Below are 22,253 nucleotides of genomic sequence, written 5' to 3'. Positions count from 1 at the left end.
GAAAGTGTCTAACAGCACTCTTGCTTTGAATTACCTTTCATGTATTACTTAGAAATGATCTAGAAACTCTGAGAAAACCATAGACTGCAAGTCAGAAATCTTGAAAAGCACAGAAGATACTATCTTGAGGTTTTTCAGAATGTTTATAATCATCGTTAACAAGGTAAACAGTAAACTGGGGTATTGTTTTAAGGGGTTTTCAGCACTGCACCTATCAGTGCCTTCTCATTAACCCATGGGTAGGTAGGCTATGTGCTCACATGGTGTCTTTTCTTTCTAATTTATAGAACACAGAAAGATGTGTGAATTAACTGATCATTAGCCAGGCTCAAATTGCTGTGGTGAATGGAGTTAAATCCAGTTGGCAGCCAGTTGCAAGTGATGCCCCCAGGGCTCTGTACAGGGTCCAGTTCTGTTTAATGTCTTTATCAGCGATCTGGATGAGAGGGTCGACTGCACCCTCAGTAAGCTTGCAGATGACACCAAGTTGGGTGGGAGTGTTGATCTGCTCGAGCGTAGGAAGGCTCTGCAGAAGTATCCAGACAGACTGGATTGAAGGGCCGAGGTCAATTATATGAGGTTCAACAAGGCCAGGTGCTGGGTCCTGCCCCTGGGTCACAACCACCCCACGCAATGCCAGAGGCTTGGGGAGGAGTGGCTGGAAAGCTGCCTGGCAGAAAAGGACCTTGGGGTGTTGGTCGACAGCCACCTGAATGTGAGCCAGCAGTGTGCCCAGGTGGCCAACAGCATCCTGGCTTGTATCAGGAATAGTGTGGCCAGCAGGACTAGGGAGGTGATCGTGCCCCTGTACTCGGCACTGGTGAGGCCACACCTGGAGTACTGTGTTCAGTTTTGGGCCCCCCGGAACAAGAAGGACATTGAGGTGCTGGAGCATATTTAAAGAAGAGCAACAAAGCTGGTGAAAGGTCTAGAGAACAAGTCTTATGAGGAGTGGCTGAGGGAACTGGGGCTGTTTAGTCTGGAAAAGAGGACGCTAAGGGGAGACCATATTGCTCTCTACGACTGCCTGAAAGGAGGGTGTAGTGAGACAGGTGTTGGTCTGTTGTCCCATTTAACGAATGATGGGATGAGAGGAAATGGCCTGAAGTTGTGCCAGGGGAGGTTCATACTGGATATTAGGAAAAAAATCTTCACTGAAAAACAGTGTCAAGTAATGGAACAGGCTGCCCAGGGAAGTGGTGGTGTCACCATCCCTGGAAGTATTTAAAAGGCATGTAGATGTGGCAGTCAGGGACATGGTTTAGTAGTGGACTTGGCAGTGTTAGGTTTGTGGTTGGACTCCATGATCTTAATGGTCTTTTCCAACCTAAATGATTCCGTGAATCTATGGCTTTAGGATTAATGTATATGCTTGTGTATGTGTTTTTGTTAGAGTAAAATGCATTCTGAGTTCTGTTGTTCTATAAAGATATACTATGAAACAAAACTCTTTGTGTTAGCTGCATAAATACTGTGAAGATAAAAAGATTTCTAACACTGTTTATTACAAGTCAAACTAACACATCCATAGCCTGTTGCTTTCTCAACATGCTTTTCGAAGAGCAGGGCAGTAACTGATATGCTAGAGAGAAGCAATTTTCCCCGTAAGAATTAATGTAATGAAACGGGCTATCTTTCCATCCCCCGTGCTGTATATACTATCCTTGAAATTGTAAAGTTTTTTTAAGTCTTACTGAGTTTGATATATTCAGCTGCTTCATCTCTGAAGCTGATAATGGTTAGTGGAACAGGCTATTAAATAATAAGCAGAGGAGTTCCCAACAATAGATAAAGAAGCCATGGACAGCATTGTCACTTTGTTCATTGAGAACAGAAGTAATTGCTAAATTATACTGAAATTATCATAGGTTGCAGCTAATATGAACCCTCTGCATAATGAATTTTCAATCCATTTATTTCATTGAGCACACTACCTTTGGGAGCAAAGTTCCTAAGATGGATTGTGTTTAAAACAAGCAAATACATATAAATGGTTCTAACTCATGATAAAAATGGTCAGTAGTATATGTATCGCTACTCTGTTAACTTTTCATTTGCCTCTTGATAGTCCTTCAGCTATTTATCTCATGTTTTTAAGGTGCCTATCAATTAAACATGAAAATGTTCATACTTTGCTGAGAAGGACCTTGGGGTCCTGGCAGTTGAGAAGCTGATCGTGAGCCAGCAATGTGCACTCGCTGCAAAAAAGGCCAGCATTATCCTGGGCTGCATTAGGAAGGGTGTTGCCAGCAGATCAAGGGAGATGATTCTTCCCCTTTACTCAGCACTGGTGAGGCCACAGCTGGAGTAGTGAGTCCGGTTGGGGTCTCTCCAGTACAAGAAAGATACAGACTTACTGGAGCAAGCCCAGTACGGGCCACAAACAGGGTTAAGGGACTGAATTATCTTTCATATAAGGGAGGCTGAGAGAGGTGGGACTGTTCAGCCTGGAGCAGACAACGCTCAGGGGAATCTTACCAATGTACGTAAATACCTGGTGGGAGGGAATGAAGGAGTCAGACTCTTCTTAGTAGAGCTCACTGACAGGGCAAGAGGCAATAGACACATATTAAAAAACCAGGAAATTCCATTTGAACACAAGAAGACATGTTTATACTGTGAGGGTGGTCAAACAGTGGAAGAGGTTGCCCAGAAAGGTTGCGGAATCTCTGTCTTTGGAGATTACTCAGCATCCAGCTGGACATGGTCCTGGGCAGTCTGCTCTATGTGACCCTGTTTGAGCAGTGGGGGTGGACTACATTATTTCCAGAGATCCCTTCTAACCTAAACAGTTCTGTGCATCTGTGTCAGGATGGGACTTCAGTGATACAGAAGTTAAAATTTGGTACAAGTCAATACGCAAAGACTCTTTTGAACCCTGTATGGATGCTATTGTCCGGAATATGCTGACATTGACTATGCTCTTATAACAGGTTGTTGGTTTTTTTTTCACTGAGTTTTGCCACATGTATGTAGTTCTATCCAGCCATTTTTGTGTGATTTCTTCTAACCAATGGTCACTGTTTCTTCATTTTTCTGAGTCAGAGACAGTGAGCAGATGAACAGCATTAATGTGTTTTCTAATCTGTGTGCTTCACGATGTTCTCAGGTTGTCATTCATAGGTTTACAGGTGTAGTATCTGCAATGAAGACTGAATAGAAGAGGTCTGCAAATACAAAACAAGTGCTGCTGAAGTTGTCCTCTTTAATTTATCAATTACTAAGTATTCTTGGTATATTTGAGGCAAAAATTGTGAAGGGTTATTTATCCATATGTAGTGAGTTCTCCAGTCACTATTAACCTTTCAACAGGTGTGCACTGAGTTATATTAGCTGTCAGCTAACAGTAAATATGATTCTCAGTATCATGAGGTTATTTACTTGGGTGTGGGAAGGTAAGCAACCTATGTGATTGTTAATGGGAAAGGAAGTGTTACCACTTGGTTTGCCCACGTTATAGAATTCTGACTGATTTATTGCACTCAAACTTGTCTTGTGAGTGAAAGAAGATACACCTTACAGGGAAAGGCAACCATTTATTGCTAGTCTACATAAAATCTTAGAAGTCTAATGAAACAATTCTTATTCATCCAGTTATGATAGTAACACATTTCAAATTATGTATGGTTAAAGTCCTTACACACACACTTTCTAGCATATACCCCTTTCTCTGATGTTATGATCAGACTTCCACTGCCCCTGTGGATGGATGCTGGAGTCAATGGTTTCATTTGGGGATGAGGCCAAGTGTCAAGGCAAGTTGTTGTTGTCAGCCTTGAGTTGTCCTGTCAGCAAGCTGTCCTTTTTCAGTAAGAATGTGATATTGGTGTTTGGTTTCCACCCCGCTCTCCCGCCCCTTTTCACCCTAGGATCTTCGTGGGATCATTTTAATGTGTTTTTTGACATGCTCAACATCTTGCTCTTACCTTATTGTTTCAAGTTTTCCACATGTGTTCATATGTGTTCTTTTTTGCCTTAAAACTGTTCTTACCCACTTTCCGAGGTTGCATTCCTTTGGCTAACAGTAATGAACTGTTAAATTCTTGGAGTGTCCAGTGTCATCCTGTGCCTGGACTATCAAGGCCCCTGCTGCCTTCCCAGCTCTGTGCTGTGTTTTTATTCTAGGGTCGTGGACTGTTTATTCTACACAGGACCTCTAATCCTTATTACTGTCTGTTAACTTCAAAAATAGAGTGTGTTACATTGCATAGTTGACCTCTAAGACAAAGCAGGTAATAATCACCTGGTCATTCCATCATTGCTATTACAACTAGACAAGCTAAAACAAAGCTCCAGGCAGGCCAAGACAAGTCCAGACAAAACCTGACACACCTGAGGCTTTAACACAAAGCCCGTGCCCCCTTATTAGCAATGTCTACAGAAGAATGCTTCAGTTAACCTCTTGTGAAGCTGTGATCTCCCCATGGAAAATAAATCAATTGAAGTTAGGATAATCTATATTGCATTAACACAAATGACTTGTTTGTGAAATCTTACGGTTTAATTCAAGTGTTCTTGTATAGACAAAAGATTTGTCTTCATAAAAGGCAGTTTCGTGACTCTCTTGTGTGTCTCCTCCACTTGTCAGTACCTGCTAAGGCCAGTCAGATGGATGGTTTTTCTTAGATGAAATTTGTAGTTGTCTTGGTGGAAAAAGGGTGGATAGTACAGTGCTGGCTTTAAGCACTTCAAGCAATACATGAATTTCCTACATCGAAAGAAACACCTGTTTACTACAATAGGGATTTTGACACAGGTTAAGGTCTGTTTTGAAACCTTTCCTTTTTTCTCTCAAAACTGCCAGTATCTTCTGTGGCAAGACAGCAGGCCGTGCTCAGGTGCGATCACCCTCTCTGTGGTTTCTTGCCTAGAGGAGATGGGGAATCTTAGTCTCTGTAGTAGCAGAGAGCGTTGTCTTTGAAGAGGCAGGTACTCCGCCCCTGCCCTTCTTGGAGCAGGGTTTGACTGATAACGTTGTACAACAAGTTTTTGTTTTTCTTATTGAGCCCTTGGGAGTTCTTGGCAATGCAGTAATGTCTGCTGAGGAAATCTGAGCGAGAGGCAATGAAGAAAGTTAGTTCAGATGTTTAGATCTGGGCATTGTAGACCTATTTTGTTTATGTGAAGCCAGAATTGAAAAAAATGAAGGGGAAAGATCGTTCTTTGGGCTAAAATTTTGCTCGTCTCTGGAAGACAGGATATTGTGGAAAGCAGCAGGATCTTGTCTCTTGCTTTGAACTCAGTTGTGTTTGCCACAAGGTTAATGACGTGTGATCTCTGGTAGGATTACGTCTTCTTGGTTGACTTGAGGATCCAAGGAGATCTGAACTCTTGATCTATGCTTTTTTTATAATCTGAATTTTATTGATTCTTTTTTTCTTCGTGGCTTCTGGGTTTTGGAAAACTTGTGAAGCCTAGTTGTCTTTAGATTTCCTCTTTTGTCAGATTTAGCTGAAATCAAGAAATAAATTTTAAAGTTGGGAGGAGAGATACATAAAGAGACACACATAGATGATATGATGCCTCTGATTATTTTCCTAGGAAACCATCTAAAACCTAATAATATATGGTTCATTGGTAGCCCTGGAAACAGCCTGCTGCTGTCTCAATCACTTGTATGATCGTGAAGCTTAGTCTGCCATGATTTCCTTCTCACAAATCTGTACCTTATTTTAAGAAATAGTTTTTATTGTAAGTGAATGCCAGTGTGAGAAGTGTGCAAATACTGTGGTAGGGAAAAGAGTAAAAGGTTCTGTGTAAACCGCTGTATTGGAGTGCAGAGCATTTACCACAGGTTTCTGAAGGCTGGGCTCCCTAACGTTCTGGAAGTAAGATTGTGCTGGATGGGACCTGAAGGAGTTGAAGGATATTTGTGATAAATTACTGAGCCAAATATGAAACCTTCATGATGTAATGCCTACAACTGCAACTGTTCTTGAAAAATACTTCAGTAAATAATCCAGTTCAATAGTCTTGGACCAAACTGTTGTTGATTTTCCAAATTTGTAAAATTTGTGCACTTTTCTATTGTAAAGTTAGTTTGTTTCCTATTTCTACAAGTTCAAATAGCTAACATACTTTGGGAAACGATTGAAATAGATTTGCAGCATAGAGCCAATTCCTGAAATAAGGTTTCAACATATATTGAATGAGAAGTTACCAAATACTAGTGAAATAGTTATACCACTTATTGTTTGTTCTTTCCTTCTAAACTGTACTTTAAAATCCAGTGATACAGAAAAATTGGCCAGCAAGAAGTTACTACAGATGTGAATAAACAGTTCTGTTGATATTGCCAGAATGTTTTTGCTGTGTTAACTTTGTACCTCAGAGAACTGGTTGCTTTATAGCATTTTCAATTATTATGAGACTATTTTTAGTTCAGAATTCAAAGAGGATAACAGATAAAGAATTCTATATTTAAATGTATAAATATGCAAGATGCAGTATTCAATTAATTTAATAATCTTGTTAACTTTCCAATGAGCCACTGTATCAAATTAATTCAGCAGATTATTTTCCCTTACATGTATTCATTCTATTTTGTCTTAGTACAGAAATCTAAATATTCTAAAGCAGCATTCCACTAATGGCGCTTCTGCTTCCTCTCAGTTTTTACACTTCCATTTGGCTCCTCTGTAATTTCAGACTTAAGTTCTGTTCGAGTCCAGCAGGGCAAGTCATGTTGCAGCATGATTTTATCCATATGTGTGGAAATCCAGGTAAAGTTTGTTAAAGGAGTGCATTTAAAATGTTTTACTGACAATCTATTTTTAAAGCAAAAAAAAAAAAAAAAGGCAAGAGTTTTAAATTTTAGTGTCAGTGCTTTTCATTGTTTTGTATCTAATAATCTATTTGACTTTGTGAGAAGTTAGAAAATTTATTATTTCAGTCTGTGTATTAGTTAAACTATTCTGACAGTTGTTTGATATGCAAAATGTAGTTCCTCCATTTTTTTATTATAGCACTTCGATGCTTGCCTTTATTCTCAGGGTTCAAATGTAAGTATTAATACTGAAGGCTGGTCTTCTTTTGATTAGATATATTGGTGTAGGTGACATGAGGGACAGCTCCATTTTTAGGGACTACACAGATTCTAACAGCAGGACCCTTTTGCTGGCGTAATTTAACTACTGACAGGAGTAAGCTAGGTAACAAAAGTATGCATTTGCAGATACAACTGTGTCCATTCTAGTACTTTTCTGGTACACTGGTGTCATTTACAGCTGGGATTTTCTTTACGTTACTTTCCACTGTAAAGGCAAACTTTGAAATATAAACTAAATATACTGTCCCCCACATATTGATTACACTGTCTGCATATGCTTTATATACAGAAGTGGTTACTGTGATTTATTTTCCGTTCTAATTAACAGGACTTGGAAAAGAAAACATTTTTTGCTCAAATGTTTCTGTGTTCAAGATGAATGTTTAAATAATTTTGAAATAATAACATATGAAGTACAGCAATATTAAAACGTATTTCAAAATTTTTGTTAAATCAGTAATTATGACAAAATAGAAAACAAACAATTGAATGTAGGAAGCTGGGAGAGTGAGGGAGACGGCTGTAATGGAACAGTTCTAGTTTCTGTGTATCTGCTACATCAAACAAGAACAAAGCTTCTCCTCATGAAGTCATTTAATCACTGTGAGGTTGCATTGTGGGTGGTTGTAAGGCTGAGATAAGGGAAATTATCACAGAATCACAGAATGGTAGGGGTTGGAAGGGACCTCTGTGGGTCATCTAGTCCAACCCTCCTGCCGAAGCAGGGTCATCTACAGTAGGTTGTAGAGGACCTTGTCCAGGCGGGTCTTGAATATCTCCAGAGAAGGAGACTCCACAACCTCCCTGGGCAGCCTGTTCCAGTGCTCCGTCACCCTCACAGGGAAGAAGTTCTTCCTCATATTCAGACGGAACTTCCTGTGCCTCAGTTTGTGCCCATTGCCCCTTGTCCTGTCACTGGGCACCACTGAAATGAGCTTGGCCCCATCCTCCTGACACCCACCCTTCAGATATTTGTTAAGCATTTATTAGGTCCCCTCTCAGCCTTCTCTTCTTCAGGCTGAACAAGCCCAGCTCCCTCAGCCTCTCCTCGTAGGGCAGACGTTCCAGTCCCCTCACCATCCTTGTAGCCCTCCACTGGACTCTCTCCAGTAGCTCTTCATCTTTCTTGAACTGGGGAGCCCAGAACTGGACAGAGTACTCCAGGTGAGGCCTCACTAGGGCAGTGTAGAGGGGAAGGAGAACCTCCCTCGACCTGCTGGCCACACTCCTCCTAATGCACCCCAGGATGCCATTGGCCTTCTCGGCAGCCAGGGCACACTGCTGGCTCATGGTTAACCTGTCGTCCATCAGGACACCCAGGTCCCTCTCCGCAGAGCTGCTCACCAGCAGGTCCACCCCAAGCCTGTACTGATGCATGGGGTTGTTCCTCCCCAGGTGCAGGACCCTGCATTTGCCTTTGTTGAACCTCATCAGGTTCCTCTCTGCCCAACTTTCCAGCCTGTCCAGGTCACGCTGAATGGCAGCACAGCCTTCTGGTGTATCTACCACACCTCCCAGTTTGGTGTCATCAGCAAACTTGCTGAGGGTACATTCTAACTCTTCATCCAGGTCATTGATGATGAAGTTAAACAAGACTGGGCCCAGTACTGACCCCTGGGGGACACCACTAGTTACTGGCCTCCAACTAGACTCAGCGCTGCTGATGACAACCTTCTGAGTTCTGCCATTCAGCCAGTTCTCAATCCACCTCACTGACACCACTCATCCAGCCCATACTTCCTGAGCTTCCCTAGGAGGATATCATGGGAGACTGTGTCGAAAGCCTTGCTGAAGTCAAGGTAGACAACATCCACGGCTCTCCCTTCATCTACCCAGCCAGTCATGTCATTGTAGAAAGCTATCAGATTGGTCAGGCATGATTTCCCCTTGATGAATCCATGCTGACTACTCCTGATAACCTTCTTTTCCTCCACTTGCTTGTTGACTACCTCCAGGATAAGCTGCTCCATCACCTTTCCCGGGATGGAGGTGAGGCTGACCAACCTGTAGTTCCCTGGGTCCTCCTTCTTGCCCTTTTTGAAGATTGGAGTGACATTTGCCTTTCTTCAGTCCTCGAGCACCTCTCCGGTCCTCCAGGACCTCTCAAAGATGATGGAGAGTGGCTCAGCAATGACATCCGCCAGCTCCCTCAGCACTCGTGGGTGCATTCCATTGGGGCCCATGGATTTGTGGACATCCAGATCGCTTAAGCGATCCCTCACACAGTCCTCCTCGACCAAGGGAAAGTCGTCCTCTCTGTAGGCTTCTTCTCTTACCTCCGGGGCCTGGGATTCCTGAGGGCCTGCCTTGGCACTGAAGACTGAAGCAAAGAAGGCATTCAGTAGCTCTGCCTTCTCGGCATCCTCCGTCACCAGGACACCCGCCTCATTCAGCAGCGGCCCCACATTGTCCCTAGCCTTTCTTTTGCTGCTGATGTAGTTGAAGAAGCCCTTCTTGTTGTTTTTGACATCCCTTGCCAGCTTCAGTTCCAGGTGGGCTTTGGCCTTCCTCATTGCATCCCTGCACGCTCTGACCACATTCCTGTACTCTTCCCAAGTGGCCTGTCCCTCTTTCCACATTCCATGGACCTTTCTCTTCTGCCTGATCTCTGCTAGAAGCTCCTTGTTTAACCATGCAGGTGTCCTGCCTCCTTTGCTCGATTTCTTTCTCAGGGGGATGCACCACTCCTGAGCATGGAGGAAGTGATGTTTAGAGAGCGACCAGCACTCTTGGACCCACCTGCCTTTGAGAACCCTGGCCCATGGGATTCCTGCCAGTAGCTCCTTGAAGAGGGCAAAGTTAGCCCTCCTGAAATTATTATAGTTTCTGAATATTACCTAAACTTTTCTTCAGCCTTTTCTTGAGCACCCAAGGCATGCTCATTTTTTCACATTGGTTTAGGCAGGTGTGCTGTTGTGGTGGGACACTGACCTGATAGCAGAGGAGAGGGATATTGCTTTGTGCTGTTAGCAGAACCAGTGGAGACCTTTGGTTTCAGAGTAAGGGGACAGTAATTCAGTTTGAAGTAAATGTATGAGAAAATTCATTTGTTTCCATGATTTGTGTTCATCTTTAAGTGTTGTTTATGTTAATTTTTGTGCTCTACAGTGTGACTTTTTGAGTATTTGTGGTGTGTGAGATGATATTCAGAAAGCTGCATACAGTGTGTTGAGATAAGGTACATGAATATTTTAATGAAAGATTGATGATATTTCCCTAGCATGTCTTAGTGACTTAAAAAAATCAGTCCTGTTTTCCTAGTATTTATCTTTGCCTCTACAGAACACAATTACGGTATTACTATCTTTCCATTATTGCCCATACCAAGTGTTAAATACAATCATCTCTGAAAATTAAAAGCAGGATTATTTTTACCTGCCATATTATACTGAAGTTTGAGTGCATGCTGGATCCCTAGCCGCCCTCCACATCTAGAAGGGCTGTAAAGTTGATTTCAAGATATTCAAAATTCTTACATACTTTCTTACCACCCCAAGGGCTTAGAATTCTAATCTATATTGAGAATTTGTGTTGAGATCATCAGCTGCTTGCTAAGATACTGCTTTTGTAGATGGGATTTCAGAAATTGTCTTAAATGTATTTGCTCTTCACTGTTACATCCTTCAACTGCTTGAAACTGTAATGCCCTGTGGTGATCACAGAATCACAGAATAGTAGGGGCTGGAAGGGACCTCTGTGGGTCATCTAGTCCAACCCTCCTGCCGAAGCAGGGTCACCTACAGCAGGCTGCACAGGACCTTGTCTAGGCGGGTCTTGAATATCTCCAGAGAAGGAGACTCCACAACCTCCCTGGGCAGCCTGTTCCAGGGCTCCGTCACCCTCAGAGGGAAGAAGTTCTTCCTCATGTTCAGACGGAACTTCCTGTGCCTCAGTTTGTGCCCATTGCCCCTTGTCCTGTCACTGGGCACCACTGAAATGAGCTTGGCCCCATCCTCCTGACACCCACCCTTCAGATATTTGTTAAGCATTTATTAGGTCCCCTCTCAGCCTTCTCTTCTTCAGGCTGAACAAGCCCAGCTCCCTCAGCCTCTCCTCGTAGGGCAGATGTTCCAGTCCCCTCATCATCCTCGTAGCCCTCCGCTGGACTCTCTCCAGTAGCTCTTCATCTTTCTTGAACTGGGGAGCCCAGAACTGGACACAGTACTCCAGGTGAGGCCTCACTAGGGCAGTGTAGAGGGGAAGGAGAACCTCCCTCGACCTGCTGGCCACCCTCTTCTTGATGCACCCCAGGATGCCATTGGCTTTCTTGGCAGCCAGGGCACACTGCTGGCTCATGGTTAACCTGTCGTCCACCAGGACGCCCAGGTCCCTCTCCGCAGAGCTGCTCTCCAGCAGGTCCACCCCAAGCCTGTACTGATGCATGAGGTTGTTCCTCCCCAGGTGCAGGACCCTGCATTTGCCTTTGTTGAACCTCATCAGGTTCCTCTCTGCCCAGCTTTCCAGCCTATCCAGGTCACGCTGAATGGCAGTGATGCTTATTCAGCATTCCTCACAATGTTGACTACTAGCAAAAGTCTGGAGAAAACTGCTATACCTGATAGTTTTTATTTGTTTCATTGTAATTGTTTGGTTTGTCAAATGTATGAACATTTAAATAAATTTAAAGTCTAAAGAGCATATGCTTTGCTTACTGTTTGTTGGCTTAGGATAAACAAATACTTTATACTGTTTGATTTTTGTAGTCTCATGTCTTTCTGTTACAGGCGTCTTGTATTAAATATGTATAGTTCACTGTTCTTTTCTAAGTGCTTGTAGCTGTTACGAATAATGAAAGAACAAAGTTGAGGGGGAAGAAGGGCATTGATGTAGCATTCAGAATGAGAATTTCCTATAATTGTTCAACGACTGTAAATTACATACATCTGAAAACAAACAAGGAAAACATCAGAAGCGGCACTATGTAGTTAGCAAAGGTACTTGCATTCACACCTTCTCTGCCTGTGTGGTCACTGAGCGATGGTAACCTAATAAATATTTTTTGTCTTAATTCCTAAGAATTGTCCTCCTTAAAAAGAAACAGTTAATTATCACTGTTAAATTATCATTGCCATCTAAGTAATGAGGCTGAAGTAGCAGCTCAGAGAAGAATTTGCAAAATAATCTTTGCTTAGCAAGTAGCAAGTTTTAAAAAGTTCCAACTTTTGTACTTAATTTAATACTGAATTATGTACATGAACTCTTTATGGCACTCAGGAGTTAATATTGGTAATGGTCACTCTCCTACATGACAAAAAGAAACTTACCTCAAACCACAAAAGCAGAACGATTCAGCTTGTGAGGTTCCAGTCTCTAGAGTTATCTTACGAAATTTACACAGAATCACAGAACAGTAGGGGCTGGAAGGGACCTCTGGAGGTCATCCAGTCCATCCCCCATGCCGAAGCAGGGTCACCTAGAGCAGGCTGCACAGGACCTTGTCCAGGCAGGTTTTGAATATCTCCAGAGAAGGTGGAGACTTCACAACCTCCCTGGGCAGCCTGTTCCAGTGCTCCATCACCCTCAGAGTGAAGAAGTTCTTCCTCATGTTCAGACGGAACTTCCTGTGCTTCAGTTTGTGCCCGTTGCCCCTTGTCCTGTTGCTGAGCACCACGGAAAAGAGTCTGGCCCCATCCTCTTGACACCCATCCTTAAAATATTTATAAGATCACTTCTCAGCCTTCTCTTCTTCAGGCTAAGCAAGCCCAGCTCCCTCAGCCTTTCCTAGTAGGAGAGATGCTCCAGTCCCCTCATCATCCTCGTAGCCCTCTGCTGGAGTCTCTCGTAGTAGTTCCTAGTAGTTTTCTAGTCCAATTACCATTAGTCAGGAAGCAGATCTGAAGACACCATTCATCAATCACTAGAGTGAAGTAAATCAGTTGAATAGAAGGCTGCAGGGCAGAAGTAATGATAGTTTTTAGAATAAAAATTTTCTACATTTTATTCCTCTTAAGCCTGAATGTTTCACTTGGAGAAAATAACCTTTGGGCGAGAATTTTAATTCTGTGTTGTTCCTGGAAAACACTCAGCCAGCAACAGGAAAGGACACACAAAGATACCAGGAACTTTCCAAGAGAGGAGATGCCATATAGATTAAAATTTGGACAAAATGTATGAACTGGTAGTACAGGTGGAAATGAACTTTTTGCCACATCAGTGAAAGTGAAATTGTGCAATTTAGTCATAACCTGGTGCTGAGAGGTTGGGTGGGATGACCTGTATGGAAGCGTGAAAAAGTCGGTCCTTGAAATTATATATCACATCCACGGTCAATTTGCTGCTCATTTTTTGTGAGCGAGAGTTGTTTGACAGTTACGGGAATATCATGTAGACTGCTTATCACAGTAGAGGAGAGACAACGTCCTTCTCCGGTTTCTAACTAATTTAGTCATTTATAACAAACATTTGTTGGCTGCATTTGAAGCATTGAAAAAGATGGCTCTTGCCTCTTCCATATTACTATTTTTTTGGTATTTAAATTTATGTATCTTCAGTTGAATCATGGAGTATGTACCTGTGATGGCACCCTAAGATGCATGCTCTACAAGCTTGTTTTTGTCAGGTGGTTTATCTTCCCGCCTCTCTTAGCTCTGGGTAACATGCAGAACATAGGAATGTTGATATTCATAATAGGAAAGACAGCTAATTGCAGAAGGGCTTGCATGCCAAATCTCACTGAAAAGAACTTCCCTCTTGGCACTGAGAATGTCCTTCAGCGTGATCCCTCAGAACGATTCCGTACTTGTCTTGTGCAATTCTACCATTTTAAATCATACAAAAGTGTGAAATATGCCATGTACTTACAAATACGTACAATGATGTTACTTTTAATAATTAAAACTTAAGCTCTTCCGAAATAGTTTAGTTTGCTAGGAAAGCTGTAGAGTTAGATTTGTGAACTTACTCTCAAAGGTGACAGTTGAGAGGCTGGCACACCAACAGTTTCCCTTTTTTGTGAACAGAGGACAGCCACCTCCATCCTCGTGCTTCAGAACACCTTCAGTGAGTCTTGCTTTTTTTTGAATCATTGTCAAATTTTCCAAAGCCTCATTTAATTCTACTTTGCTTATTTGGAAGTAGTGTGGAAACAGCAGTCCTTAACTTACGATCAACACGTGTTTGCACAAATCTGTACAGAAATTGCCATGTGGATTGTGAATCAGATAGGATAGTGTCTAGGCCTGCTAGGTAGGAAAGCTGGTAAAAAAAGAAAAAGCAAACAAAACCAACCCTTAGGTCTCTGGGAAACTTTGGAAAAGCTGCTGGGAGGGCTTTAGCAACAGGAGTTGGAAAAGGTAGGGAGGCCTGAGCCAGTGCTCACACTCATCTGTTGCTGGTCCTGCTGTTGGCTTCTCTTGATGCTGGAGAGGAGCAGCACAGGGAGAGGGGAAGCAGCTTTCGCAGAGCCTGTGCTGCATCTGACATTACAAAAATCTCAAACGCGGTTATTGTGTTATCTTTATAAGTCACCCACATGCCCTATTTTTGCTTTAAACTGTGAAGCCTAACAGCTGTGTTACGGAAGTTACTTATTTTGCCAATTCAGTCAAATTGTTGTTTATGCCTGAAATGAGAAACGGAAAAGTGCTGTGCTTTCTGCCAGTGGAACTGACTTGCAGCTATGAATACTTGAAAAAAATCTGAGGTTCATCTTCAGAATGATTGCTGTAGTATTCTGCTGATTAAAGTGCTCATGAAAGTGTATCTTAGATGTAACATTTGGGTATTTAAAACATTATCGAAGAATTGAAAAGGAAAATGCTAAGAGTTTAAATCGTTGTGCATCTATGCAGAAAGAGTATCTTGCTGGTTTTAAGGGTCACAGCAAAGACTCGGAGGGTTCCTCGCTCCTGAGCCGTACTGAAACCTGTTGAGCCAGCTGCTAGTTAGAATCCTCCAGTACTTTGATCTGCAGTGTCAGCTTTGCCTTCTTCATCTTCAGTCATTCTTCCAGCTAAAAGCACATACAACTAATGTTCCTGTTTCTGATCACCGATGGCTGAAAAAATACTTACAATAAACATCAGTTTCTTTGCAGGATTTAAAATGGTCTGTTTATCATAGTTTGGATATTATTTCTTAGTACATGAGATATTAGGAGTCTAAAATACTTCCTACTTACTTATCTATGGTTATTACCCTTTTCACGCCATCAAGTAATTTTTCACCCGTTTCTGTCAATGCAGTTTCCTCAGTTTAAGGCCGAACAGTGTATAGTAGCTGCTGGTTTTCATAAAGGATTATTGTAATTTATATGAATTTGGTAAAATATTGCTTGTTTAGATCTGAAGTATACGTGTTTCTCTTTTATTGAGTCTGTGAAAACCGAATACCTCTTTTCTCCATTGGAAGTGTTACACAGAAGCCTAAACTGTAACGGAGTCAATAAAATTAAAAACTTAGACGTTCATGCCAAGCATAACTCAGGCTTTGGCTCTCTTAGCACTTACAGCAGTCTGGGTAGTTTCCTTAGATGCTGCTTATTTATTTTCTTTCGCGATTAGACTTTTCCCCCTTCTTCTGCTCATCTGTATTGTAAATTAACCCCTGAACCCAAATGTCCTTTATTTTAATATCATAAATATGCAGGTGTACTTACAAAATAATGCCTTAGGGATATTTGAATGTCATTTTTGCTACCGTATTTTAATATTCTGCTATAATAATATCAAGTCCTCTCATTATGTGTATGGCTTTAGAAACATAACTGCGTTTCTGTTGCTGCCAGAAGGCAAATGTACTTGGAGGCATGAAACTGCAGAAAGGAGAAGCCTTAGTTAATACAGACTTTTTAAAATTTAGGTCAAACATAGTATAAGTAGTTACAACTCCTTTATTTTCAGCGGAGTGAGCAATACAAGCTTACTTTCTTTTGAAAAACATGCGGAATGGATGTATGTGTGCTGAATTAATGTCGTGAAATGCCACTGTGATTTAATGTTTTGATTTTAAAAAGCTAATTAATTGATTCTCAAGAGATCAGGTATACATTTTGCTGTTAAAAACATGGCCCTAAGAAGAGGTGGCTAAAAGATTTTGATATCTTAGCCTCTGTTATTTTAGTTCTCTTTGTAAAACTTACCAATGTGACTTGCAAACACTAACAGTGAGGAATATAGTACAGTTAGTGTTTTGAGACACGAAATGTGTTCATGCTGCTTTAGTGAGTTTTAGCGTTGGAATTAGGACATTGTTTTACCTTGCTCAGCTTGCATCAGCTTCAGGAGCCAGGCGAGAGGGAGCAAGTGGCCACGTGCCTGTGGGTGCCTTGGGGTCTTGGGGAAAGAAGGGTCTGTCTCATGGCAGAGGTTCATGGAAAGCTCCCCTGAGGCAGAGAGAGAGAATATTTGCATGTTAAAGAACCTAAGGAGACTTAAGACAGCAACATAAAGAACATATTAAAAAATGGTTTCTTTACTCTTAGTAAGCTGGTCAAATGACTAAATAAGCTCTTCTCGTTATAACAAGTTTTACAAAGAAAGCCTTAGTCTAGACTTTATGTGCAAAACCATGTCCTTACTCATCACAGTCGGAATCTTTAACTGAGTTAAATTGTCTACTCTCAAGCTGCAGCGACAATACAGGCTACCATTTTTCTCTGCTCTTTCTAATAGGTGGTGTAGTAGTGATCTTTCTCATCTAATATACTAATAAATTTTCTCGTGTCATGTTTTTGTCAAATGGGGCAGAATAAAATGAGCCAAAGGAGCCCTGAGAACCTCAGTTCTCTTATTTTTATGGTCTTGGTAGTTCCTTCTTATACCTTGCCTTTATGTTCAATGTGTGTATGAAATTCTTGGTGAGGTGGACCAAGATGAGAGATTTTGTTTTCCTTAATGACATAAAGTTGTCTTGTCAGGTCATTTAGGATCTGATTTCAACAGAACAGTTTCAGCTGCATTGATTTTAATTGAACTAATTTCTTGACAAAAGTGAGCGATTCTGTTCTTTCCTCCCATTTTTAATCAATGCCTTGTTTCTAGTGGTTATTTTGAACCAGCTTTGGTATGTTCCTGGTCACATGGCAAATTGTTTCAGCTCACTAACATTGCAGAAAATGAATTCAGCTAAAAAGAAGGTTTTTGTTTCCTGAGGTAGTGAGGTGAATTGACTTTCTGTGTGTCAGACGGGTGCTTTTGAGGGCCTGAGTAGCTGGGGTGAGGAGAAGGAAGACGTAGCTGGGGTAGGAGGAGGAAGACAGGACAGCTAATGTTTTGAAGAAGGTTTGAAAAGGGAATTAGTCTAGCTGTATCGGGAACTACACAATTAGCTGATCTGAAATAACAGAGATCATTTTTATTTGAATATTGAGCTAAGACTTGCCCCTGTGTCCATATTCCTTTAAAGATCGAATTCCCCTAGTAAAAAAAATTGAAAAAAACAAGGATAATTGTTACTTGTGCAGCTAATCTTCATATTTTTCTTTCCTCCTCACTGTTATTTATAACATTGTGTAACTGGGTCTGGCTAGGGTCAACCCACCACACATTATAAAAATACATTCTCTTGTAAGATTTCTGCAATCAGCAGATACGCCACGAATACCGGTTTGGAAAAATATTTAAATACTGAGTTCAAATATAGTGATTCATGATGAGTGGGAGGCCCTGTGTTTTCCAAATAGCTGATGTTTTGTCTCCCCCTAAATGCCTTTTATTTCCGTTGAGGACTCTTTACTTTGTCTTAAATACAACTGCTCAGTGCTGTGTACCATTAAACAGTGGCGACAGTTCCATTCAGAAGCTATTGTACATTACGTGATTTAATATGTGCCGTTCTGAAGTGTTTGGGATTCTGTCAGCTGAACTGCTAATTACTTGGAGAGTTTTTTCTTGTTTTGGTTTTCACATGCTCTGCAAGCTTTGAACAGCTGTGTTAAAGCATTATAAAGTACGTGCTTTTTAGTGAATTTGGGTCACTGTGTTAGTAAGAATTTCCTAGTAATGGCAGCATAAAAGTTACCGCCTAGGAAGGACGCCGATACTTGGCTAGAGGAGGGAGGCTGGGTGGTGGCTGTCAGCAGATTCTCCTGATGAGTTGTTGATTCCAGGAGAATTAGGCTGAGAGAGGGTGCACCAAGGGCATAGGCCTTCTGCCTTCCAGGACACGGCTCCTAACGGCAAAATGCCTTTTCTGCCCCACCTTTGTGGTTCTTTCCCTCCCTCTTTCTCCCTTTTTCCCACCCTCTTCCAAAGATGACTCTCACCCTGCCTTTGACTGCATGTAACTTGTTAAATCAGTGCTGGATTTTGTGTAACAAAGGTGAAATGTTTCTGGGTTTAGTTGCCTGCTATTTTCCTTTCTTTTTTCTGCTGACTCTTTCACACGAAAACTTGCTTACATTCTTTTACAGTGCTGCATATTATGTTCTGGAATGAGCTGGCAGTTGTACGCAGGCAACCTGTACACAGTAATTAATTCTTTTTTGTGCGTTTGCAAAAATAAGTGGTCCTGTTTATTATTGCCATAAAAGATACTTTTTCAATAAAAACCCTAAATATTTTTGCCATGAAAATATTTATAAAGAGAAGGATAATACGATACTGACGTCATATTTGTAACTAATTTGCTGATCTGTGTCTTCATTTATACCTCTAAAACCACAGGTGAAACCTTGGAAAGGAACAAATTACAGATATTACCATATTTTTATTAAAATGCATTTAGAAATTGAATGTTTTAAAATACTGCCTTAAATATCTGTGGTTTTTTTCCTTTGAATAGGAATAACTATATATAGACATACCTGAATGCTTTCTTAAGGATAAAGAAAATCTACAAAAATCAGGGGGTTTATTTTGCAAGGTTCTGAAGAAAAATGCTTAGAAATCTTAATTAAATAAAGCTTCAAAATTTTTTTTTAACTAGCCACTTCCTGAAAGAGTCTTGTGTTATACATCATGTTGTTAAGCTAGGTGATTTTGCAATTGCTGCGGAGTTGCATTTGATGAAGACAGGCGGTTTTCACACTCAAATTGGCTACTGAAGTATCTCAGGCACTATAAAAGCAAGTCATCAATGAGCTGTATAGTGTCAGAAGAGTAGTTCACTCGCTATTCATCATGAAGATCATTAGACTGTCCTTGTCATAAAGTAGTGCATTTTGTTGCAACTGTTGGCTACAGATATACATTAAAATACTTCTAAAACAGCTTTTACACTATGTGACATGAAATAATAGATGTAAGTAATAGATGTAAGAAATAAAAAAAATCAACCAAACTCAGGCATGGCCTGTGTTCTCACCTGCTTACCAGTAATTGTTCAGTGTTGCCACAACACCGACCCTCAGATTCACAAACATGTCACTTGGTTCGGAATTTACATGCAAAAAAAAAAAAAAAAAATTTAAAAGCACTTGAGACACTGTATGTAATTGCAGTCTTGTTACTACGCATAGGTACGGACATTGCCATCTTTGCTAGGCTGAACGGCTCAGCATTCGTCTTGTTTCTAAGCCTGTTTGGGATTGACAAAGTAGGCATTCCTGGGAGTGTTGCTCCTGTGGACTGTGTGCCGCCAGTGCTACAGGGTGTGTGAGTTTCTTCACACATTGTCAAATCCCAGCCGTTTACAATCCAAAAGCCTGCAGTGAGGTGCTGGGGTTGAGGGGAGATGTCTCGTGCTCTGTTTTTGACGTCGCTGCTTGGTGGGCAGAGCAGAGCGCTCACCGGCTCACGGAGAGGTTGGGCTCTAGTCCTTCTACCTGGGGATCTTCACATGCGCAGCTCCTCGTGTGCTATCCGCATGCTCTCAAGGCTAGGATGGAGCTTCCGTGCTTCTGATGAACCTCTGGTACATCAACACGAACGGACGTTTTGTAGTTAGAGCACAAACAAGAAGCAGCAGGATCTGTCACCTTGGGGGGGGTGGGTATTCCTCCCAGAGGGCAAAACTCGGCATTCAGGTCCCTGCTGCATGGACTGTTTGTACCTTTTGCATTCAGGGTCACCAAGTGAAATGTTTAGGTAGTAATGACACCAGGGACTTTCACTTCCCAGGCAAGAGCTCTAACAATGTATCGTTCTGCCACTTCTTCCTGTTACAGTTGTCTTTGCTTTATAAAGCCCTCTGTCCCACAAGGAGAACCTTCGTGGGCTAAATGCAGACAGAGGCCTTAACCTTCAAATCCCCGTGAGCGTAACGTTCACGTCGACGTTGCAGGCAGGTGCCTTGGTGGCGGAGAGAGGCAGGATGGCAGCCGCCCCTCCCTGAAGGCTGTGCTGGTCAGCGTGAGGCCCTCCCTGTGCTGGCCGGTGGAAGGGCTGCCCTGCGCAGGGCTCCGGCTGCGGCCCCTCGCTGCCCGCTGCGGCGGGGTGGCAGGGCCCTGCCGCGGGCTGCAAGCCGCTTCCCGAGACTCCGCTGCACCGAGCGGTGCCTGAACTTCATAGTGAAGTTCAACTCCGGGGCTGAATGTTTTGTTGAAGTAGCGCTTTCCCCGTGATGTCCTCTGGAGCGTGGTTCCTTTGGGCATTTACAGGTGGTGAAGTTCCCTCTCTGCATCCTTTCATGTAGTAGGTGTGCACAAACCTTGCACTTTTGATGCCCAGAGCTGGACGGTTCTGGTGTCAGGAGGTTACCCGTCAGCTGTCTCTCACTGAAGAGTTCAAGCAATATGTTCTCTCCTAGATCTGTGACTGAGAAATCTGGAGCGTTAAAGGGTTTCAACATGCTTCATTCCAAACCCTGAAATGTGGGACAAGAATGTCGTTGCCCATTTTTATGAGACTCTCCCTTGCCACTTTTTCAGGTTGGGAGATGTGGATAGACAGGTAGCCAGACAAGAAGCTAGGCTTGAAATAGAACAAAAATCTTCGTAAACAAAAATCACACTTGTGGTTTGTTATTTTTTTAAATTAAGGAAATTTTGCTATTGTTTAAAAGCTGTCCTCGTGCCCAAACTGCATGTAATGACGTACCAAGAGTCAACCCTGTGCAGAATCCATTGCAGGTGTTTGATCTGGAGTTAGAAATAAAACAGTACTCTGTAGGGTTATTCACTTTTACTGGTCTCTTGAGAACATGTGTAAAGCAAATTGTGCTGTCATTAAAGGTGTAAGGATTGTGTGGTTGATTAAACTTCTCGAACATTGAATGGCAAATATTAAGTCTGCTTACTTTATTAATCATGGTTTTCTATAAAAGGCTTTTTGGGTGCTTACAAATTAAACTACAAAAGCAGAAATCTACATTTTTAATTTAATGAAATTAAACATATAGTACATATGCCCTGAACTAGAAGTGCATTCTGTAATGGATGGTTTTTATTGGAACATCTGTTCAGTGTTGCAGTCGTTAAAAGTTTTCTTTCCCTCTCCTTTGTGCCATGTAAGCAGTGCTGATTTACACTGGAACCTACTTCAAATGGAAAACTATTAGAGGGAAAATCAACATTCTTTTTGTATAAATCTGGAAAAGTAGTTTTATGAGCAGTGCTGGAATATAAGAAGAACACATCGAAACAGGATATCTAACATAAAAAGATGATTTCATGAAAGTGTTATTTCGTACTAAAAGTTAGCTTATCAAGACACTTGATGCTTTTAAAAAAAACACCCCAAACACAGCATTTTCTTCAGTCTCAGAAAATGGAAATCATGAAAGCAGTTTTCTTAAATTCAGTTCTTTCTCATGAAATTGATTAAACTTACGTGATCTGTTACTGATTTATGTGCGCTTGCTGTAAGTATTACAAACAGCAGAGTTAACTGAATTACATTGGGTTTTTTTTTTTATTTTTTTGTTTAATGGTCTTATCCTATGGATTTTATGTAGTTAAGAGTGTGTTAATGTTTCTCTGCTCTTCAAGAGGACCCTGTCAGCATGGTATTAAAGGCTTACATTCTGTACTGACAAAGTTGAGCAAGTATCTATAGGACTATGTAAGGACTTGAAGGATAGCTTACTTCTACTGCCTTGGCTGTAGTACCCATTATCTCCATAAGTAGGTTGTTGTTGATAAAATAAAATGCATTTATACAGCATTATTATTTCATTAGCATTCAAAACTTACTTTGTTTTGTTTTATGTTCATGCAAAATACTAAAAAAAAGACCCTAGAAGATTACTTACACAGACAAGAACAAACATTAAGCCACTATCAATATTTTCTTTTATTCCAATACAAATTTCTGTCTTGCTGGTCATCACACATGTGCTAGACCTTTTTGAACTACTTAATGAACTTTCAGCTGTAAGTTGAAACCTA

General features: G+C 41.5%; 1 protein-coding gene across 1 annotated transcript in view; it reads left to right on the top strand.

Annotated features, from left to right (window-relative positions):
* The window catches only part of PLCL2 (phospholipase C like 2), a 112,310-nt gene that overhangs the window by 39,233 nt on the left and 50,824 nt on the right, over positions 1-22,253 (top strand). The gene's annotated exons all lie outside the window — the stretch shown is intronic.

This window comes from Opisthocomus hoazin, chromosome 4 (genome assembly GCF_030867145.1).
Source record: "Opisthocomus hoazin isolate bOpiHoa1 chromosome 4, bOpiHoa1.hap1, whole genome shotgun sequence".
NCBI lineage: Eukaryota > Metazoa > Chordata > Aves > Opisthocomiformes > Opisthocomidae > Opisthocomus > Opisthocomus hoazin.
Note: the sequence above shows the minus strand (reverse complement) of the source record. Positions and strands in the feature narration are given on the sequence as shown.